Below are 8440 nucleotides of genomic sequence, written 5' to 3' on the forward strand. Positions count from 1 at the left end.
CCTGTTCTGCAACAGATGTGCTGCTATTTTGGGGAAATCTCCAATTGAAATACAGCAATATAAAATAATATAGACTGCAGCTCTTCCACACTTGAATAACAATTTGCATATATAATTTGAACCATATACATTTATTTCTTCTGCAAGTGTAATTGTATGACTTTTTCATTTATAGTTCCAAAAAAGAGAGAGACAGAGAGACAGAGAGAGAGAGAGACAGAGAGACAGAGACAGAGAGACAGAGAGACAGAGAGACAGAGACAGAGACAGAGACAGAGACAGAGAGACAGAGAGAGATAAATGAGTCCTGGATCTACAGGAGGAAAGCTTCCTAATTAAAGTTATACTATGAAGCGTTCTGCCTCTCCTGGCGAAGAGATTGGATGAAGTTGGAAAACACAGATTTATTGGATTTGGAAGGGTATGGCAACAGATTTGGGTGGCATGCATATCTTTGGTATGATAAAGTTGAAGTTCATAGAGGCTTTCTGAACCACATGATAAGAAACCATTATATGAAGTATGGATAAGATATTAAGATTTATTGGAACGAAAAACACCTTGGTGGTTATCACCAGTGGAAGCAATATCAGTCAAAAGATTAAATATGAAATGAAATTGGCCCACTTACAGGGAAATTTTGACAGAGACAGATAATGAGTTAAAAATGAAGCCTTTTGATGAAGTGTCTGATGTTTTAACAGGTTGGTTGCAATTGTTGGGAAAACGCTCTTGGGGAGACGGCGACCCACCAGAACCTCTGAGCTTCTCCTGGTAGGCATGTCTCTGGAATGGCATGTCCCTTCATCTCCAGAGTGCCTTTCTGCAACACTTTTCATATGAAAAGTGCACACAAGTCTTCTAGCATCATACAGCAAGAAGAAAGAAACATCCGTAGATCAAAACTACATTTTATTTACATTCTAACCAGACAATCCATAATCACGTCTGTGTTCTCCAAGCTCTGGCAGAACAAAACTCAGCCAAGAGCATAAGGTCAAACAGATTCCTCACTGGCCTTGCAGACAACTTCATTGTCCAGAAAGTGGGAGAAGCAACAAGAGGAACAGCCATTTTAGATCTGGTCCTAACCAATGTTGATGACCTGGTTAGTGGGGTAGAAGTGAAAGGATCATTAGGCGCGAGTGATCATGCTCTTCTGAAGTTTACTATACAGCGGAAAGGAGCAGCCAAGCATACTAGGACTCAATTTCTTGACTTTAAGAAAGCCGACTTCATAAAACTTAGGGAAGTGCTGGGTGAGATCCCATGGACAGTAATACTAAAAGGAAAGGGAGTTCATGATGGCTGGGAGTTTGTGGATCGAGGGCCCGACCCCCGCTATGTGAAATAAACACACAAGGACACGTGATATAAGGTTAATGGGCAAGAAAAGGCCACAACTTTATTGATTACAGCAGTGAAAAGGTATTGGCTTAGGCATTGGATGACTATAGGAGGTGGGTTTATTCAACAGTAGGTGGAGCCTGTTGATGCTAATCCAACTATAGGCTCACCCCCTGATGTCACCGAGGGTCGTGCCATGGCCTCCCGCCAAGCAGGCATCGGACGGAATACACGACCGCCAGATTCCTTTAACGGAATAACCCACGGTAGATAGCATAGGCGATGGCCACACCTAGCCCTTGACACACATGAATCCAATGCCTAACCTACCCACCAATACCACAAAAGTTGTGACGATTGCTACGAGGTAGGCGAAAAAACCAAAAAGCCTAATGCCAAATGGGAAAATTCCTACCAGGCCCCCCAGACAACCGGGGCGACCAACCTAAGGTCCATAGCAAGGCCAAAAAACCTAGACCCTGAGCTAAATGGGAGTGGAGGGTGGGTGACTCGCTGCGGGACGACGACGACTGAGGAGGAGGCGGAGCTGGAGCCGCAGCATTAAGCTGCTAAACACGCCCCCCGGAGACACCTGGTTGGCTGCCTCCGGTGGGCGTGGGCACCAGCCAGGTGAGGAGGGGCGGGGGCTAAGGCCCCCGGCCAGGGGCGGAGCTCGGGCTCCCGCCCACAACCACTCCCCTCTCTTCCAGGGAGGAGAGTCTTTGTTAAGAGGGAGATAGTAAAAGCACAACTTCAGGCAATACCAATGAGACGGAAACATGGAAGGTGCCTAAAGAAGCCAGGGTGGCTATCTAAAGAACTTTTAACTGAGTTAAGATTAAAAAAGGATGTGTACAAAAAATGGAAAAGGGGGGAAACCACCAAAGAGGAATTCAAACAAATAGCCAGCACATGTAGACACAAAGTCAGAAAAGCTAAAGCACAGAATGAACTCAGGCTTGCTAGAGAGGTTAAAAGCAACAAAAAAGGCTTTTATGGGTATGTCCGTAGCAAAAGGAAGAACAAAGAAACAGTGGGGTCACTCAGAGGAGAAGATGGTGAAATGCAAACAGGGGACACAGAAAGGGCTGAACTCCTCAATGCCTTCTTTGCCTCAGTCTTCTCCGATAAAGAAAACAATGCCCGACCTGAAGAATTTGGAGCAAATGATTCAGCAGAGGAAACACAGCCCAGAATAACTAAGGAGATAGTACAAGAATACTTGGCTAGTTTAGATGTATTCAAGTCTCCAGGGCCAGATGAACTGCATCCAAGAGTATTAAAAGAACTGGCAGATGTGATCTCAGAACCACTGGCAGTCATCTTTGAGAATTCCTGGAGAACAGGCGAAGTCCCGGCAGACTGGAGGAGGGCAAATGTTGTCCCTATTTTCAAAAAGGGGAAAAGAGAGGACCCAAATAATTATCGCCCAGTCAGTCTGACATCAATACCAGGGAAGATTCTGGAGCAGATCATTAAGCAAACAGTCTGTGAGCACCTAGAAAGGAATGCTGTGATCACCAATAGTCAGCATGGATTTCTGAAAAATAAGTCATGTCAGACTAACCTGATCTCGTTTTTTGACAGAATTACAAGCCTGGTAGATGAAGGGAACGCAGTGAATGTAGCCTACCTTGATTTCAGCAAGGCATTTGACAAGGTGCCCCATGATATTCTTGTAAAGAAGCTGGTAAAATGCGGTCTTGACTATGCTACCACTCAGTGAATTTGTAACTGGCTGACTGACCGAACCCAAAGGGTGCTCATCAATGGTTCCTCTTCATCCTGGAGAAGAGTGACTAGTGGGGTGCCACAGGGTTCTGTCTTGGGCCCGGTCTTATTCAACATCTTTATCAACGACTTGGATGATGGACTCAAGGGCATCCTGATCAAATTTGCAGATGACACCAAACTGGGAGGGGTGGCTAACACCCCAGAGGACAGGAGCATACTTCAAAACGACCTTGACAGATTAGAGAACTGGGCCAAAACAAACAAGATGAATTTTAACAGGGAGAAATGTAAAGTATTGCACTTGGGCAAAAAAAACGAGAGGCACAAATACAAGATGGGTGACACCTGGCTTGAGAGCACTACATGTGAAAAGGATCTAGGAGTCTTGGTTGACCACAAACTTGACATGAGCCAACAGTGTTACGCGGCAGCTAAAAAAGCCAATGCAATTCTGGGCTGCATCAATAGGAGTATAGCATCTAGATCAAGGGAAGTAATAGTGCCCCTGTATTCTGCTCTGGTCAGACCTCACCTGGAGTACTGTGTCCAGTTCTGGGCACCACAGTTCAAGAAGGACATTGACAAACTGGAACGTGTCCAGAGGAGGGCAACCAAAATGGTCAAAGGCCTGGAAACGATGCCTTATGAGGGAGCTGGGCATGTTTAGCCTGGAGAAGAGGAGGTTAAGGGGTGATATGATAGCCATGTTCAAATATATAAAAGGATGTCATACAGAGGAGGGAGAAAGGTTGTTTTCTGCTGCTCCAGAGAAGCGGACACGGAGCAATGGATCCAAACTACAAGAAAGAAGATTCCACCTAAACATTAGGAAGAACTTCCTGACAGTAAGAGCTGTTTGACAGTGGAATTTGCTGCCAAGGAGTGTGGTGGAGTCTCCTTCTTTGGAGGTCTTTAAGCAGAGGCTTGACAACCATATGTCAGGAGTGCTCTGATGGTGTTTCCTGCTTGGCAGGGGGTTGGACTCGATGGCCCTTGTGGTCTCTTCCAACTCTATGATTCTATGATTCTATGATTCTATGATTCTATTGTGGGTCCACACATGTTGTTGTTGGACTACAACTCCCATCATCGCTGCTCACTGCTAGCTTAGGGATGATGGGAGTTGTAGTCCAACAACATCTGGGGACCCAAGGTTGAGAAAAGCTAGCGCAGACATATTGAGCTATATGAATCAGTCATCTGACTCAGTATAAGGCAGCTTCTGATGCTTCAGTCAGCAATGACTAAAGCCTATTGGCCATTAACTTCACAAACATGGTGGTCTCCTCCTGGGGCATCATCCGTTTCTGTCCTTCACAGCAATCAAATGCAGACTTTGTAGCCACACTACATGCGGTCCAACTATTTCTCTCTCTCTGTCGCCCCAACCCTTTTGTCTTTGCTTAACAACTGTCAGCATTAAGAGTGCCAGCAAATTCCAGACTTGCTTGCTTTTTGTTGTCCAGATTATACTGGAATATTAAGAGTTGTTAACAGCCACCGGTTCCAGTACTTGCAGTTGTTGCCACACTACATGCGGTCTGTGATGACGGTGCAAAGAAATTGCTTACAGTTTTCTGTTGTTGCTTTTCTTTTTTATTTAAAAAAAAAACACCTCCTGCAAGGCAGGTGACGCTAGAGGAAGATTAGCAAATCTGATTTCCCAACTCAACTGTAGCCTTGCAACTCCTTAAATACCAGCCTTGCTCAGTTCTGAGCAGTAGTGCTTGATTGCTGGGAGAGCCATGAAGACACTGGTGACTTTTGCCCTTGTGGGACTCCTAGCCCTTTGGCTACCTTTCACAGCTTGTCAGAAGACTCCACAAGGTGAGGCATAAAACCAGCTGCTGCTTGGAAAGGGAATTAGATAGGGAAAGCCCACTGAAAGTAGCTAAAGCACTTCCTTCCACGTGGTCAGTTAATGGAAGGAGTTCTGAATCCGGCATAATCAGCTGGAGCAGGAGAGCCAGGTGATGTTAGGAGGTAGGCAGCAATCCTATATCCATTGACTTGGGAGCAAGCCCCACTGAATTGTGTACCACTCAAAGATTGGTGGAGCCCGCAACAATATTTTTGAATTTTAAAGGAAGTCCCATTTCTTCTTGTTGGGTGTGCTTACAAAGGACCTTAAATTGGGTAAGATTAGTCCACTGGTTGTATTTGAAAGCGGTCTTTGGTAGTTCAACAATAAATCTTGTAGTTTGCTTATGGTTTTGTAAGTTGCCTTGAACAATGTGCTGGAGCACAAATGTTTAAATAATGCACCAAGATACAAAACCTACTGTGCTGATTCAAAAGACTTCCGACCTTTTCCTATTACAGGCAAACCTGGAACCTGCCCAACAAATCCTTGCTTCTGCACTGGCCCTCAACCTGATGAGTGCAGAGATGACTATTCTTGCCGAGGATGGAAGAAGTGTTGCTATTCCTGCTGCGCAATGCGCTGTGTGGATCCAAGATTCCGGAATGTGGAATGTAAGTGGGACTGTGGATTCCTGAGACTGTGGATGTAATTCTGATGCCCCAATTTACCTCTTTCTCCTCTTCGAACACTCGTCAGCACAGTCCCATGCCTCTATGTCCTTTGTTTCTGGGGAAACCCAGCTAGATGAGGGCGATATAAAATAATAATAATAATAATAATAATAATAATAATAATAATAATAATAATTGTTTCTGCAAACACAGGAGATCCAGTCCCTGTACAGTGGTATCTCGGGTTAAGTACTTAATTCATTCCAGAGGTCCATTCTTAACCTGAAACTGTTCTTAACCTGAAGCACCACTTTAGCTAATGGGGCCTCCTGCTGCTGGAGCCCGATTTCTGTTCATATCCTGAAGCAAAGTTCTTAACCCGAGGTACTATTTCTGGGTTAGCGGAGTGTGGAATCTGAAGCGTATGTAACCTGAAGCATATGTAACCAGAGGTACCACTGTATTCTATCTTGCTATCTCTGTTTCCTTTTCAAACTGTTGAGGCAGTTTGAGCATCACCTTCCCCTCAATATTCATCTATTCAGCTCGGTAGGGGCAGTTGCTGTCTCCCATATAGCTTTCCAGAAGAGAAGAGAGGCGTGCGCACACACACACACACACACACACACACACACACACACCCCAGGTCCAAAACAGCCTTTTCAGGCCACTCACATTGGAAATTAATCTACACACCTTTGGGGATGGGTGGTTTAATAAATTATGTCTAACTCAAAGTGTGGGAGGAAAATAGGAATCCCTGTGGCCCATGTGTGTGGGGGGGTGATTAATAAAAGAATTCACTGTATGCCTAGATTCTGAACAATCAGCCTTTTGCCCTTTCTGTTATAAATAAATATGTAAATTAAACACACACAGAGAGAGAGAGAGAGAGAGAGAGAGAGAGAGAGAGAGAGAGAGAGAGAAGTTTTGCTGCAAATATGTACACCAGGAATCAGGAGACCCAGGTCTCTCTGTCTGACCCGTAGGACTCTCCCCAGCTAACACTTCCTCCTCTGACAACAGTCTTGAATTAGCACCACTGCAATCAGAGGGAAAAGCCACTAAACAGTTAATGTATCTCAGCCCAGAAATCAAAGTGGCTCTCACAGACTGTGCATGGAGTTTCTCTATGCACCTTGCTCCTTGCTTCTGCAGTAACAAATAATGACTGGTGTTTCTACGTAAGGAGCCAGTTTACATATTATAGCCGTGTCTGTCTTCCACTTAGTGAGGGAGAAACGTACTCTGCAACAAAATTCACATTAGTGGCCAAGAAGGGTTCTTTGCAAACCAGTGTTCTAACAACTGCTAGAAAGTAATGTTCCTAATGTTTTGATTTCTTTCCAGGATGTTTCCCCTTCATCCTAAAATGGCTGAAGACCACAGGTGTTGGCGGCTAATCGTGCTTATGAAGACTGGGAGAGAAGCAAAATGTTCGAGCGGGAAACGGGCTTCTTTTCATTATTTTTCTATTTCCCTGCTAATAAACATTTAAAAAAAAAGAAAGCTTGGTCACTTGTGATGATTCTCTCTCTTTTTTTCTTGAATGGCACGTGCTGCTGCTGCTGCTCATCCCTGTAGGTTTACAGTCTAAAGGAGAGGCAGCACGGGTTTAGAAGTTAAAGTGTCCGACTAGGAGTTGGGAGACAGTCTGCTGTCAGGTTGAGTCTCAGCCTGTGTACCAGATGGAGCGTTAATGTTACATAAAGCAACAGGAGGAATTAGGAACATGTAGGGTTTCTTGGAAGACAAACCGGAAGAAGAGATCTGGAGGGTGGTAGTGATTCTCATCTTCATCTTTAAATATTTTCTATTGGTTTTCCATTTTTCACAATATAATAAAATCATATCCTCCTTTATAAATTTTTAGCTCAACCAAGCTATCGACTTCCCTCCGTTCTATAGTGTGGTTTTTATAAAACAAATCTTAGATCCACACATTGGTATCATCTTGTTTCTACATTTGTTTTAGAATGTTTAAAATTTCAAGCATATATAGAAAGATCCTTCCAATAATTGCTGCATAGATCATCGTAGTTCTGCAAGTGTCTTTACATGTTGAGTAATTTTATTTAATACATATATTGAGTAATTTTACTCCAGTCTCTCAGGGATGCTTGGTCTCTCTGGTGTTGGATTTTTCACGTCAGCTTTGCCAGTTCTGCAAATTCCATCACCTTCATCTGACAATCTTCAATCGTCGGTACTTCTTGCTGTTTTCATTTTTGGGCTAACAAAATTCTTACTGCCGTAGTGGCATACATAAATAATTTTTGATCAACTCTTAATATTTCCTCTCCTGTCATACCTAGCAAAAAAAACTTCAAGTTTTTTTTTGGGAAGGTATATCTAAACATTTTTTTTTAATTCATTATAAATATTTCCCCCAAATAATTTAACTTTATCACATGTCCACCACATATGGTAAAAGTCTCCCTCTTTGACATTACATTTCCAACAATTCTTATTTTTCATTCTATACATTTTAGCTAGCTTAGTTGGAGTCAAGTACCATCTTTACATAATTTTGATTATATTTTCTTTTGATGCCGGGCATGCAGTGAACTTGATTCCAACATTCCATAATTTTGTCCAGGTTTCAAACTGAATATTGTGCCCAATATCTTTTGCTCATTTTATCATCGCATCTTTAACCTCTTCATCCTTTGTATGCCATTCTAATAATATATTGTGCATTTTTGATAAGGTTTTTATTTTACCACCCAACAATTTGGTTTCTAGCTTAGATCTAGACATTTCAAAGCCACTCTTTCCTTTTATCTTTTCTGAATATATCATTTACTTGATATTGCTATTGGGAATTTTATGCAGCCGATGCTGCTAGTGTGATTAGTATAAATCACATGAGATGTCTGAGAAG

At 43.0% G+C, this 8440-nt stretch overlaps 1 long non-coding RNA gene across 1 annotated transcript; it reads left to right on the forward strand.

Moving 5' to 3' along the window:
- Positions 1-4783: 4783 nt before the first annotated feature.
- Positions 4784-7030, forward strand: LOC128416391 (uncharacterized). Its single transcript, XR_008331204.1, has 3 exons — positions 4784-4908; positions 5404-5556; positions 6907-7030. It is a non-coding gene; the product is annotated as an uncharacterized LOC128416391 (long non-coding RNA).
- The last annotated feature ends 1410 nt before the right edge of the window (positions 7031-8440 follow it).

This window comes from Podarcis raffonei, chromosome 6 (genome assembly GCF_027172205.1).
Source record: "Podarcis raffonei isolate rPodRaf1 chromosome 6, rPodRaf1.pri, whole genome shotgun sequence".
Lineage (NCBI taxonomy): Eukaryota > Metazoa > Chordata > Lepidosauria > Squamata > Lacertidae > Podarcis > Podarcis raffonei.